Source organism: Perognathus longimembris, chromosome 7 (genome assembly GCF_023159225.1).
Source record: "Perognathus longimembris pacificus isolate PPM17 chromosome 7, ASM2315922v1, whole genome shotgun sequence".
Taxonomy (NCBI): Eukaryota; Metazoa; Chordata; class Mammalia; order Rodentia; family Heteromyidae; genus Perognathus; species Perognathus longimembris.
Genome location: NC_063167.1, coordinates 49,855,234 through 49,870,464, shown reverse-complemented (window position 1 = coordinate 49,870,464; position 15,231 = coordinate 49,855,234). Strand labels below are relative to the sequence as shown.

The window sequence follows — 15,231 nt, the reverse complement described above, 5'->3', positions numbered from 1 at the left end:
AGAAATGCAACAAATCAAAGAAAGGTTGGACAAATGGGACTGCATCAAACTGGAGAACTTGTATATGGTAAAGATCATAGCTTGCAAATAAACAGAAAGCCCACAGATTAGAGAAGATCTTTACCTGCCATACAACAGACAAAGGCCTCAGATCTGAAATATACACAGAACTCAAAACATTAAATTTCTCTAAAACAAATCTTCAAAGAACCAATGGCCCCCTCAACAAATGGGTAAAAGACCTAAAAAGAGACTTCTCTGAACAGGAAATGAGAATGGCCAAGAGACACATGAAGAAGTGCTCTACATCACTGGCCATAAAAGAAATGAAAATCAAAACAACACTGAGATTATACCTCACCCTAGTAAGAATGTCCATTATCAAGAAAACTAAGAATAACAAATGCTGGAGGGGATGTGACCAGAAAGGAACCTTACTACATTGTTGGTGGGAATGTAATCTTGTTCATCCTCTCTGGAAAGCAGTTTGGAGGTTTCTCAGGAGGTTAAACATAGAGCTCTCCTACCACCCAGCAACCCCATTTTTGGGTACCTAGCCAAAAGATAAGCAGAACCACACTAAAGTCGCCAGAACAACAATGTTCATCGCAGCACAGTTTGTCATTGCTAAACCAACCCCAGATGCCCCTCAGTAGATGAGTAGATCAAGAAAAATGTGGTACATATACACAATGGAATTCTATTCCTCTATCAGAAAGAATGATCCTACCCCATTCATAAGAAAATGGAAAGGACTAGGAAAAAAACATGCTACATGAAGTGAGCCAGACTCAAAAAAAAACATGAACTCTGTTTTCTCCCTCATAGGAAATAATTAGTACATTTCTAGGACAGACATAGCAGAAAATCACAGTAGCCATGCCTGTATGAACACACAAGATAATGCTAAGTGAAATGAACTCCATGTTATGGAAATAAGTGATAATATATTGTTGTTGTAGTTGTTGTTGTTGTTGTTGTGAAATCGTACTTTTTCCCCCCTTCCTGTGGTTTTACTCCTGCTATTACTGTAACTGATCTTAATACCCCGGACACTGTACATATGTGTACGGGAACTAGGGAAGGGAAAGGGAATACCAAAATCGAGAGACAAAGGACAAAAAGACTAACCACTGCAATAGCCATACTCACAAAACCAATTGTTATTAACCAACTGTACAACACATGGCGGGGGAGGGAACTGGGGAGGAGGGAGACAGGGGAAAATGAAGAAGGAGGTAACAAGTTGGATAAGAAATGTACTTCCTTACATATGAAACTGTAACCCTGCTGTACATGACTTTGACAATAAAGAAGAAAAAATAATAATGAGTGCTGGTGAGGAGATGGACAAAAGGAAAGACAACACTGATGTGATGAAACAAATGGTACTGTTACTATGGGAAATAGTGCAGATGTGCCTCAAAACACTAAAAATAAAATTAGAATATAATATAACATACTCTCTGTTTATAAACATTTTAGGTAACACAAGAAATCCTATTTCTAGGTGTATATCCAAAACATATGAAATCATAATATCAAATAAATATATTAATTTCCATGTTCACTGCAGCCTTATTTACACTAGTTAAGATACACACAAAATAAAACCCAATCTTGGAGTGCATTTCAATTAGCATCATTGTATATGGTGACATAAACATAACTATTGAGCTCATCTGATCTTCTACTAGGACTAACCTAAACATATACTAATTATTACAATGATAGGAACCATTAACCCTATGTTTCTTTGGGTCTGGTTCATTTAATATGGGTTTTTTTTCCAAGTTTTTTCTATTTCCTTATGAATGGGATAATGTTTTTCTTTCTGGTGAAAGCATAGAATTCCATTGTGTATATATACTGCATTTTCTTGATCCCTTCATCTACTTAGGGGCATCTGGATTACTTCCATTTTTAGCTATAGTAGATAATGCTGCAATGAACATGGCTGTGCTGTTAGCTTTAGTGTGACCTTGTTTGTGATCATTTGGTTAAATGCCCAGGAGTGAGATTGCTGGATCATAGGGGAGCTCCACGATTAGTCTTTTGAGGAACCTCCATACTGCTTTCCAGAATGGTTGAACCAGTTTATATTCCCACCAACAGTGCGGAAGCATTCCCTTTGGCAACATCGCCACCAGTATCTCTTATTAGTTTTCTTGATTATGGCCAAACTAGGGTAAGGTAGAATCTCAATGTACTTTTGATTTGCATTTCTTTTATTGCCAGAGATATTGAACATTTCTTCAAGTGTCTATTGGCTATTCTTATTTCCTCCACAGAGAAGTTTTCTTTTTTGGTCAGTGGTGGGGCTTGAACTCTAGGCCTGGGCACTGTCACTGACCTCTTCAGATCAAAGCTAGCACTGTACCACTTGAGCCACAGCACCACTTCTGGTTTTCTGATGGTTAGTTGGAGAGAGAAGAGTCTTATAGACTTTCCTGCCTGGGCTGGTTTTTGAACCACTATTCTCAGATCTCAGTCTCCTGAGTAGCAAGGATTACAGGAGTGAAGCATCAGTGCCTGGTTCTCTTTTTAATTCTTTAGCTCACTTATTAATGGGTATTTTTTAATGTCCGTGTGAAGTTATATCTTTTCTCTTTCATTTTCTTAACCTTGTTTCATCCCCTATTGGCACTGTTGTTTTTTTTATTTATTTTGGAACCCTGTATCTTGTATATATGTCTATCTGATTTGGGTAAGGAAAGGAGAATAACAAAATGGTGAGACAGAGAACAAAGTGTAAACCAATGCAACAGTGATGGTCACAAGACACTATGATGGAAATGAACTTTACAACTTGTGGGTGGGGGGGAGGTGCTGGGGAGGAAGGAAAGTGCAAAAAAAAGAGGGAGAGGGTAACACTTCAATAAGAAATATACTCAATACCTTATTTATGTAACTGTAACCCTTCTGTATATCATCTTTAATATAAAATTAAATTAAATTAAAAATAAACCCCTAAATGAATATAAATATTTACATACAATGTAATTTTCATGCACAATGTAACATTTCACATATAGTTTAATATTCACATGCAATGTAATTTGTTAAATTAAAATACAAATAATTTGCATTTTCTGTATTACCAAAAGCAAAAAAATGTCTTGGAACAGGTCTCAAGTGATAGAGGGCTTGCCTTGATTTCAAACTCTAGTGCCATCTCTGCACTTACAAAATAGGTCCTAATCTCAAACCCCTGTACAGTGTCACATGCCCAATGCCAAGATTAATTTTAGGAGTATTTCTTATCAAGACAGAAGCTGCTAATTTCTTGATACTCAGTCAGACTTTGAAGTACAATTAAATGGCCTGGCTTAAAAGTGAAGATTATATAAATGAATAGCAGTAGGTACAGAAGACAGGGGCTTACACTTTTAAGAAAGCCTAAGTGATGAACCAAAGGAGAAAAGCTGTCATCGCTTTCTCATTTAGTTCTCATTTTTAAGTCTAAAATATGGTCATGACCTGGGGGACACACAATTTTGATATAGAAGAGGGGACTTCACATTCACAGTCAGAAAAGAGGTCAGTGTGACACTTAACACATCACTTAGAACCAGTAACACTTAGATAGTATTATCCAGTACTGAAAGTGCTACGTGATTGAATGTTCATCGTGCACTCAAAGTTAGCATTCATCCTAAACCCTTCTAAGAGATCAGAAACATTATTTTTCCTTCTGACTTTTAAACAGGCACCTGCCATATGAAATAGCATAGGGAGGGAACTCCCAAAATATCAACCACACTCAACTAATTCTCTGCCATTAGAATTTTATTTTTTTAAGACTGTGAAATTTTTTTTTTTTTTTTGGTGATTCCTGGGGCTTGGACTCAGGGCCTGAGCACTGTCCCTGGCTTCTTTTTGCTCAAGGCTAGCACTCTGCCACTTGAGCCACAGCACCACTTCTGGTCATTTTCTGTATATGTGGTGCTGGGGAATTGAACCCAGAGCCTCATGTATACGAGGCAAACACTCTTGCCACTAGGCCATATCCCCAGCCAAGACTGTGAATTTTTTTATTTACAAGTTTAAATGGCATTTTTAAAGGAGAATAAAGGAATGCATAACAAAACGGTGACATTCATTCAACACAACACTATAGAACAATGAAAATAATCCATTTAAAAACCACATGAAATAATATGGATGAACTTCACAAAATGGTGAGTAACACACAACACAAATGGCATGGACTCTATGATTCAAGCAAGAGAAAGAATAAGAGCCAAGAAGGCATCTGTAGTAGGAGTTAGCAATTACTTGGAGAAGGAAAGAATAGGGACTGAGAAACCAAGGGGACTTTAAATGTACTAAAACTAGTGTTTTTATTGAGGTGATATTCATTGTACAGATGAAATCCAATTTGTGAAAGTACAATAGGTGTGCTTTTATCATATGTACATCTGTACATATTATGTATTTCAACAATTTAAGTGAATTTTGCTACTCAAACAGAGGCAACTTCAAATTTAAAAAACATTCCTTCTTTTCCTATTACCTAAGTATGAAAATAGGTAGAATACTATCTGTACTCAAAATTTCTTGTAAAGGGGCTGAGCATATGGCCAAGTGGTAGGGTGCTTACCTCGTATACATGGAGACCTGGGTTCGATTCCTCAGCACCACATATATAGAAAAAGCCAGAAGTGGTGTTGTGTCTCAAGTAGTAGAGTACTAGCCTTGAGCAAAAAGAAGCCAGGGACAGTACTCAGGCCCTGAGTTCAAGCCCCAGGACTGGCAAAAAAAATCTGGTAAAGAGAAAAATGAGATTAAATTGTGCAAATTCTGAGGAAACATGTTGCTTCAGGGTAGCGCTTTCACTATTGTACCTGCTTTTAAAGGGTATGTATTGGCTAAAGTATAATCTTTACCTATGAGAAACATTAAGTATACAACTCAGCTGAAGACAAATGGAGATATATGAACTAAAATAATGTACTAATTGTGTCAGTTGGGAAACTTTCAATAGAGTATAGAAAATGTCTCAAAATAATAAATGATATAATAAAATGCAACATGTTCCTGACTTGCTTAGCAGCTTAGGGACCTCTTTAAGGAATTGCCACAATCCTTATGTTATTATGCAGTTCTCAATGTGTCTAGTTTGTCCAACAGTGTTCACTATTATTTTGCATACTAATGGTAAGGATGAGAACTTCAATTCAAATGTACCTCTTGTAGGAATTGGAATTATTGGAATTGTTCTTGTGAGGTGTCTCTAGTTTTAGAACATGGAAAATAAATTATGCTAAATAAAATCTTCACTTTAGCCTGTAATTGCTTCTGTTACATATTACTGTAAAAAAAAAAAGTGGCATGATCTTAGCTCAATCTTTTCCTACTTTTCAGTTTTTGTTTTTTATAGCCATGTTCAATGCAATAGATATTAACGACTTGTTGATCAATATCACACTAAGCCTACATACATGGTGGCAATAAAGAAAGAACTATTTTCCAATATTGTAAAAAATGATTTTAAAAGTAATTCCCATCACAAACAACTGTAGCAAAGGTATATATACTATCTCACACCAATCTTAAAGACATAGTTCTGGCTTAATGACTATTCAGCAAAATGATACACAAAAATTCTTGAGTACAAGAACTAGGAAATTAAAAATAACATGGTTAAATGGATACCAAGTACACCTCAAAACTCAAGCCAATCAGTACTTTCAACTCCCCCTCTTTCTTCTCGTCCTAGCAACAAGCAGAACTCGTTTTTGTTTGTAGTGGTTTTGCTATTGTCATGTGCTACTCCCTCACTTGAACTGGCCAGAATTTCTGGACACATCCACCACCATATTGTCATAATATGTATTAATTTATTCTTTAACCAAATTATCTTAGAGATGAGTGAAAGTATAAAACACAGTCAGTTAAAGAATAAAATAGCTATAGAATAATGTATTGATTTTTGTATGTAGTAGAAAATATAAATCAAAATGTTTTACCAGTCTTCGAAATAAGGAGTATATTTTACTAAGTAATCTAGTAATCACTACTTCCCTTTTGCAGAGGGTAAGAATGAACAGAAAAACAGATAGTGGCTAAAAGAAGGAAAACTATCCTTTGTGTAGGAGAATTAGGAGACCTGGATCTAAATCTTGGTCTCTATGTTGGACACAATGATCTCTCAAGTGATACTTCCACTGAAGTTAGCCAGTTTGTCTACTGACTTATTTGATATCCTGTAGCAGACTCTAATACAGCTCTATTTAATGTGGTAGGAAGAGGGTTTTATTATGTATATTAGGCTACTATACAAAGGACTAATTTATATTGGTTAGTCATTTTCTTTCTAGTCAAAATCCTTTTCTATTCCACAGCTAAACTAGAATCTCTTGCATCTCTAAAGATTAGTTTATAGATAGATAGCCCCAAATTAGTCATTATATTATCTGACCAATGACATTATGGCCTAACAGAAAGATTATTTACAAACAGCCAAATTCCTCTTTGTTTTTCAGGAAAATCTGTAGCAATAGAAAGAATTCACTACTTAAAGCACACCTGGAGGATAAAAAAAGGTATAGCTAGTCACATTAATATAAAATCCACATGAGCTACTGTTATTGAGGTCTTCACAAATTCCTGAAGTAGAGGATTATCTTCCCTGTTCCATTCTCTATGGGGCAGGGCTTCACACCTTAGTTTATCCATTCATGCAAAAAGCATTTATTGATAACTTCTAATCACCAATCATAAAGGTAAGCCCTTAAGATTCAAAGTGGACCATGACAAATGTGATTAATGCTCTTAGAAAGCTAGCAGTACAGTAAAATCACACACTGAATAAGAAGTTGTACAAAAACCTATGTGAGAATGTATAAGGTTAACTTAATCTACATCTTATTAAAAGTACGTTGATCATCTGTCACTATCAAAATTCTACTCATCCTTCTAGTTTTACTATATGTCCTCCTAGAAATAGTCACTGGATATAATCATCTTTCTGGAACCCACTGGTGGTATTCAATCCTACCAACTTGTTTCATACTCTGGTTTGTTGGATTGGGGTGATTCTTTGTTGTTGGTGGTAGTAGTAGTGGTAGTTTGGATTGATTTTGTTTTGGCCCTGGAAGAGAGATTTTCTTGATCACCAGTCCAGATAGGACTAAAACTTGAGATCCTCTTGCCTCCAATTCCCAGGGGCTGGAATCACATGCAATTACTACACTGCCTATTTTATCTTAGTTTTTAATGCATTGATTTGGGCCTTATTCCTCATTAAACTTTCTGAGTAAAGTAACAGTTTCTCATCCATCTCTGCCTTCCTCTAGCACACAAAGAAGTATTTTACACAAAGCAAGCTTACAGAAACAGAGTTCAGATCCACTGTAATGTACTGATCTTTGAAGAAGTTGTAGAAATAACAAAACATTTCTACTAATCAATTCTTTTCTTATTTGTATAGAAGGTGCAAAGTCTAACTATAATAATTTCATAGAAGATATTTCCAAATATGAAAATAATAAAGTTTTATGTAAATGGTTTACTCTGAGTCCTATGAGACAGTGATAGTTGATTTAAGTATGGCTAATTTAAAAGTGAGGAAGGGTTACATTTGCACTTAAAAAAAACTAAAGGAAAATTTGATGTACAAGAGAAATTCCTCTGAAAGAAAAGTACATTGATTGAAATTCTTTTGACAGCAATTTATAAAAACCAACTAAAACTAATTGGGAATTTTAGTATAAGATAACCAAGGAATTTTACATAAGGTTAGAGCCAAGAACTGAACTATGGCTGAAGAAAAACCAACCAGAAACTCAAATACTGCCAGAATTTACTCTGCCTGCTCTTGCCATGGCAGTATCCATCTCTCATGTACAGTTTCCTTTGTTCCTAAAACCTCATCATAATATAATTATGTGAAGAGTCCCATATTTACAAGTAAGGTCATATTCCTAGGGATTAGGGGTCAGGATTTTCTGAAGAGCAAATTCAGCTCCTTACACAATCATGAAGATCAGTGACTCAATTTTCTCAGGTTCAAGTCCAGATTTTATTGATAACAACAGGTAGATATTCACCCCTGATCCAACCAAGCTTATAGGGAGTAGCTAGACATTTTACTAGCTTAGTAATTTGATGCTCTGTAATTCTGTGATATCCATAACTTTCCTGAATAGTCACCAGGAAAATTTCCAAGGATAGAAAAACTGGTGGCAAATTCCATAGATGCCTCAACAAAGAAAAAGAAGAAATAATCATTGAAGCATAAATTTGAGGTAGCCAAAGTCCCATGTGTATAGTGACCTAATGTCTCAGCCTTAGTCTCTTGAAATATTTGCTATTCTATTTCCCTACTATCATGAAAGTGTCATCAATCTAATCAACCTCCTGATTTTATGTCCTAGTATTATAGAACAAAAGCTTATGTGTGTGAGATATTTGAATCTATTTCTTAGTCAAAGAAAATTCTTTACTCTGATTTTCCTGAGTGCCTACTATAAGCCTGATGCCTGACTATATTTAATCATTCAACAAATACTTGGGCCAGGTATGGAGGTACATGTCTATAACCCCAACACTTAAGAGGCTGAGTAAGAGGATCTAATGTTTGAGACCAGCATGGGTTGAGTAGAAAAATCCTGTCCGGAAAAAAAAAAACAAAAAACATTTTATTTGAAAAATGTGCCATTTACAGTTTTGAACAGTATAAGTCAAAAAACAAACTGACATCGCTGGCCATTGGGTAGATTACATTCTAGTAATGGCAGATAGATCTTACACTTAAAGTCAAATACATAGCAGAAATATCAACAAGAAGGGATGATAGATTGTTTAGATAAGGAGGTCACAGACAATTTGACAGTAAGATAGGATAGGAACAGAGTCCCAAAGGAAGTGAAAATTTTAAACACTGATGGATGAATACTGCATTCAGAAGAAATAACACATGCAAAATCTCAGAAATGAGACGATGTTAAAAAAAAGAATTATTGTAGATAAGTGAGGAGGACTTTAAAATGAAGAAGCAGAAGTCCAGATTTGAAAGTTGCTTCTCAGATTCCTTTAAGGACTCTTAAGAAATAAGCTGTCTCATCACTTTGACAATAAAAATAAATAAATAAAATAGAATATAAACTAAGAAAAAAAGAGAGAAACCATCTCATACAGAACAGTAATGTGATCTGGGCTTATATTTTTACATTTTCTTTGACTAGTATTATATGGAGAACAGACAGTGGGAATAGAGGAATTAAAACAAGAAAACAGTGGAAAAGCTGAAGAAATTATCTAGACAAGAAATAATCAGGCCTTTTGGCTAGAACCGCCATCTTTCAGTAATTTGCCAAAATGACAGACACAAAGGGAAAGAGGAGAGGTACCCAATACATGTTCTCTAGGCCCTTCAGGAAACATGGAGTTGTTCCTTTCTCCACATACGTGAGAATCTACAAGAAGGGTGATATTGTAGACATCAAGGGAATGGGTGCTGTTCAAAAAGGAATGCCCCACAAATGTTACCATAGCAAAACTGGAAGGGTCTACAATGTTACCCAGCATGCTGTTGCATTGTGGTGAACAAGCAAGTTAAGGGCAAGATCCTTGCCAAGAGAATTAATGTGCGTATTGAGCATATTAAGCACTCTAAGAGCCGAGATAGCTTCCTGAAACGAGTGAAGGAAAATGACCAGAAAAAGAAGGAAGCCAAAGAGAAAGGAACTTGGGTTCAACTGAAGCGCCAGCCTGCTCCACCCAGAGAAGCACACTTTGTGAGAACCAATGGAAAAGAGCCTGAACTATTGGAACCTATTCCCTATGAATTCATGGCCTAGAGATGTAAAAAAAAAAAAAAAAAAGACCTCTGAACTATTTAAAAAAAAAAAAAGAAATACTCAGATTGATAATGTGAAATTGGAGAGTTGTTACAAAATTCTGCGTATTATTTTAAATTAGAGCTGATAAGATATATTAATGTAATGTCTCAGACCAAAAAAAGAGTCAAGGATGCAATCACTATTTATTATAGATAGAGCAGCAATTTTAGAGTTGCCATTTTCTGAATTAAGTTATTGTTTAGAAACTGAGGTTAAGAGTCTCTCATTTTTAATAATTAGAATGTGCCTATAAATCTACACATAAACCCAATGAATAGCAAAAGACAAAAAAAATTACATTTGGACATGATTAATTAAACAGGACTCTGAACATTCACACAGTGAGACCAAAGGAGAATCTTCTTAGGAGAGGATCACAAGGCTATGTTCATATGATCATATAAAATGATTCTTACTGAAATGAACTCCAAGAAATGGAAACGAATTTTTTATTGTACTGTTTTTTTTCTGTTTTTCCCTTTTGTTTATTATTTCTATACCCTTTATGTTGTATGTATGTTTATCTGATTTATAGAAAGGAAGGAAAACACAGAAATGGTGAGACAAAAGATGAACTGATTCAGCAGTGATACTCACTATGCACTATGTTGGAAATGAACTATACAACTTGGTGGAAAAATAAAGTGGGAGAAAATGAAGGAAGTGGTGACATGGTTCAAAAAGAAACATAATAATTACCTGATATATGTAACTAACCCCTTTGTACATCAACTTTACACTAAAAGTTACCTTGAAAATACAAAATATAAATTAACTGAAATTTAATATTTTAATAAAATTCTCTAATATACCAAAAATAAGAGTCATATTTTAGACATAATAGATTTGAGATGTCTTTCACATACCCAAGTAATGATGTTGCATAGGTACAATTGGTCTGAGTTAGAGAAGAAGGTTAGAAATGTTCATTTTTTGAGATATCAGCTGCAGATGTATTCTAAAAACACAAGAACAGATGAAATCACAAAGAATGAGCACCAAAAAAAAAACAAAAAACAGTCAAGGACTGAGACCTAGGGCAGAAACATAGAAGTGCACATTAAATTAAATATTTCTATCCCCATTTTGCTGATGAGGCAACACAGGCTCAAACATCATAAATAATCAGACATGGTCATACAGCTGGTAACTTGCAGCACCGAAAGTGAAGGACTACTGCCTAAGGTCATTATAGCACACGAGGACTATTTGTTTGTTGGCAAACCAATTTGAAATCTGACTCTGAAAGTAATAATCCTAGAAATCACAAGTGGTTCTGTCAGTTACTTTCCACATACCAGTGCTTTCTAAGGGGATTGGTGAAGAGATCAATTCTTAGGCCCCATTCCCTAAGCTTCTAGTTAGAAATCTGGATAGAAGACTACAAAAGATTTTCTTCATTTTTACCTAGAAGATTGTTAGACATAGTAAGGTTTGGGAAAAAAACTCATCTGAAAAATAGTGAGGAAAAAAATGTAACCCAAAGGGGAAAATGAAACCCAATCCTTATACCTACCTGAAGTCTGGTGTGAAGATGCCGTATACTCTTAATTTGAGCAAATGGGCTCAAGAGCAAATGGGCTTAAGATCTGAAGAGAAGGCAGAGATGAATATGGACATCTCCCACACCAGGCTGTTTCTGAAGACATACTGAACTATGACCCACTGGCAGAGTGGAAGACACCTCTGAGAATGGTACCCACAAATGACCTGTTTCATATCTATAAGTAACTCTCACTGAGCTTATTGACTAATAACTCCCAACCTGGATATACACAAGAATAATCACACTCCTTTTGAAAACTCTAAACCTCTACCTACCATGTGAAACCCTGTGATTAGGAGTCTTAGAGACTGGAAATCTAAAAGTCTGCATTTTAACAAACTTCCCAGGAACTTCGTAAACTCTCAGTCGAGAATTCATTTGTGAACCCATGTATTGGTACCATTGTAGTATAGCATTAAAGTCCCTAGGCCTATTTCACAGGTCTCCATGTTAAGCATGGAATTCATTCTTGTGTTATTAAACATGGCCCATACACCTTTTATAGTCCTTTTTTATGCTAATGGACACTTTGTGGCATTGTATAAGGGGGTAGCTTGAAGCTACTGACCATTTCCAATATAGTCCAGCTGAATTTATCTGTGCTATAATAAATTATATAGTGAATTTCAAAGACAGTGAAAGAATGTGAATTACTTCATAATTTTATATTTATTATACGATCAGATATTATTTGAAATTAATTTTATGTTAAACAAATAATTCACTAAAGCTAATTTTGCCTATGCCTTTTTGCTAGTTTCTCAATTTATTTCCTAAAATGTTCATACATATGTGGGTTTCACTGTTTGGACAGCAGCGACCAATATGAATCCTTATTAATTTTTTCACTGTGTATTAATCACACTATATTCTGACTCCCACAGTTCTTTGCTCATCACTTTATAAAAAATATTCCAATTATCTATGGAATACTCCAATTATTTGTTCACATATTAATCTCCACTGTCAGCTATAAATGGTTTGAGGACCCTAGCCTTATTCACCTGTCTCCTGTGGACAAAACACAACACATGGCACCTGACAGGTGTTTCTGAGAAGCTAATTTCTTTGCTTTTCTACCCCTGGCCCACACAAATTGTTAATTGCAAATCCCAGATTCTAACTCCAGGCGCTTGATTTCTCTTCTAACATGCCTGACCTCCATGGCATACCACTGCCAAAACTCTTTCTCTAAAGATTAGCACAAGAAGCAGATCGAAGTAAAACTCCAATCAGACCAATTTACTACTCATTAGCAGTTTCTATGAAGACTGGTTGTGGAAGAGATTGAAACTCAGAGTTAATGTGACATTTTGAATTATCTCAAGTTGTCACTTTTCCATGCTGTACTTCACTCTCATTAGGAAAAGTAATCAAAATCTGGGCCTATTATTATAGTGTGTCCTTCCTGGTTATTAAAACTTAGCACTTGGAGGTATCTAAGGCTCATATTGATGCTATATTCTTCTTATTGGCATGAAAGGATGTCCATTCATTTTCCCCCTAATTAATATTCCAGAAAGTTCTCCTTTTTCAAATTACATTCTCTTCCCACCAAGTAAGCATACAGATGGATTTTCCTCCAAAGCATTTATGTGTATAAACTGATAGAGACTTTTGGGGGTTTCTTTGTTTTGTTTTTTTAATAACATACATTCTATGACACTGTCAATAAGTTCATCTAAGGCTTTATGCAAACACAAAGGTGTCCATGGGCTGTGGAGGACCCAGGGCGAATAAAAATTCTTTATACACAATAGTAACAATTTAACTTCAAAAATGTATTCAGAAATTCGCAAACTCATGTTATGTATACTCCATTATTTGAATAAAATTTCAAAACAGTGGAGAGACAAGAAATACATTTACATTTGCTTTTGTCGAATCAGAGCATATCAAGAATCTCTGTAGTGCTCAGCCATGAACTCATCATGTTCATGTCTAAGAGCTGTCTCTTTGGGTTGTTTTTTCAGTCTGAAATGCTCTAATTCTAGCTAATTTCATATCTCCTAAGTAAAAGAAAAATGTATCAATACTATTATCACTCACAATACTGTGGCTTTTTGGTTCCTTTTGTATTGAAATGTAGCAGATTTTCGTGCTACTACAGTTCTCTAATACCATTTATTTAATGTTGGTTACATCATTAGTCATATAATAATGCATCTATTCATCTTGCCACCTATGAATAGTGCTTTACAGTGCCTCTCTCAAAAGCTGTTGCTATTTCATAGTGATGACAACAAATGCAAGATTTAACCCAGAGTCCTGAGGAAAATATGAATGGCAATTGATGATGTGGTAATTAAATTTACTGTTTAGAATTTTGTTGTTTAAATGGAAAGAAACACACTTCTAACCAGGTCCTCTCGAAATTGTTAAACCATTTCACTGCATTCCTAAAGTATTTTGATGTTTACAACCCTTGCTTTCCATATTCCAGCAGTAGCAAGATGGGAATGGGAAAACTGAAAAGAATACTCCCATTCTTCAAAGGAATAGTCACATAAAATGTAACAATATAAAATGAAATCATGTATGGGAAACAACCATCAGGAACAGAAGATATGGTTTAGAAGGGTTCATTTGTGTCACAGAGCAATGGCTGGGAAAAAAAAAGCCCAGAAAACATAAATGAGGTCACCCAGGAGAACTGCCTGTCCTTGGCCCTAGAACCAGCAAGGATGTTGGGGGGTGATACTCTGGTTGCCAGACACAGTGTGTGTAAGGTTAAATATAACTGCTGTCTTTGCATTTTAATTTTAACACCTGCATATCAGGGAGACCATACGCAGTTTATCTCTCTGTTCCTGACTTGTCTCACTCAGCGTAATTTGTACTAGTTCCATCCATTTTCCAGCAAATGACATTATTTTTGTCTTTTCTAGATAGAACAAAGTAAGCAGATCTCTAGATACCAAAACACTGTAAAAAGCAAAGAGGACACAGAAGGAGTAGAAAGTGTATGAGAACAGTAATGATAATAATAACAACAATAATATAGCAGAGGGGACTATCGCTACATCAGACACAGATGAAAAGGGAACTAAGCAACTCATGGGTGGGATTGGGAAAGAAGGAATGAGTGAAGGAGAGAACAGATGTTGCTAAAAAAAGAAATGGAATGTACATATCATTTGAAATGGAGAACGTGATTGTGTTGATAAAGATCATAGATTTCATAAGCTATGTAGAGTGGAACAACAATTTTCATCATTGTGAAAGTTAAAATATATATTGTGCAATATATGTAATAACTTAAATTCAATAAAAAAGAAAAAAAAGCTAAAAGAAAAACCTGCTGTCATTATCATAGTTCTCCAATTATGTGAACTAGAGATGGCACTAAAATTCAAACACAGGCAAGTGCTTATGCATGGGCCTACCCATGTAGCACAAAGCCAAGGATGGAAGTTGAGCCTTGTATCTGTAGCCAGAAAATGAACTTATCTCACATCATACATGAGATTTTCTTTTTTTTTTTTTTTGTGCCAGTCCTGGGCCTTGAACTCAGGGCCTGAGCACTGTCCCTGGCTTCTTTTTGCTCAAGGCTAGCACTCTGCCACTTGAGCCACAGTGCCACTTCTGGCCATTTTCTATATATGTGGTGCTGGGGAATCGAACCCAGAGCTTCAAGTATACAAGGCAAGCGCTCTTGCCACTAGGCCATATCCCCAGCCCCATACATGAGATTTTCATACATGAAAATCATGCAAGATCTCATATAGCACAGATCTCAGAGTTCCTCAGAACATCTTACTGACTACACAGAGTGGCCAGAGAGATGATAAGAGGCAACACATCGGGATAAAGTGGGGAGAGATCTGATTCAATTGT

The 15,231-nt window shown here is 35.6% G+C and overlaps 1 pseudogene across 1 annotated transcript; it reads left to right on the top strand.

Moving 5' to 3' along the window:
• Nucleotides 1-9,321: 9,321 nt before the first annotated feature.
• Nucleotides 9,322-9,822, top strand: LOC125354329 (annotated as a pseudogene). The gene has a single exon (XR_007211479.1). The product of XR_007211479.1 is annotated as a 60S ribosomal protein L21-like (transcript).
• Nucleotides 9,823-15,231: the final 5,409 nt, after the last annotated feature.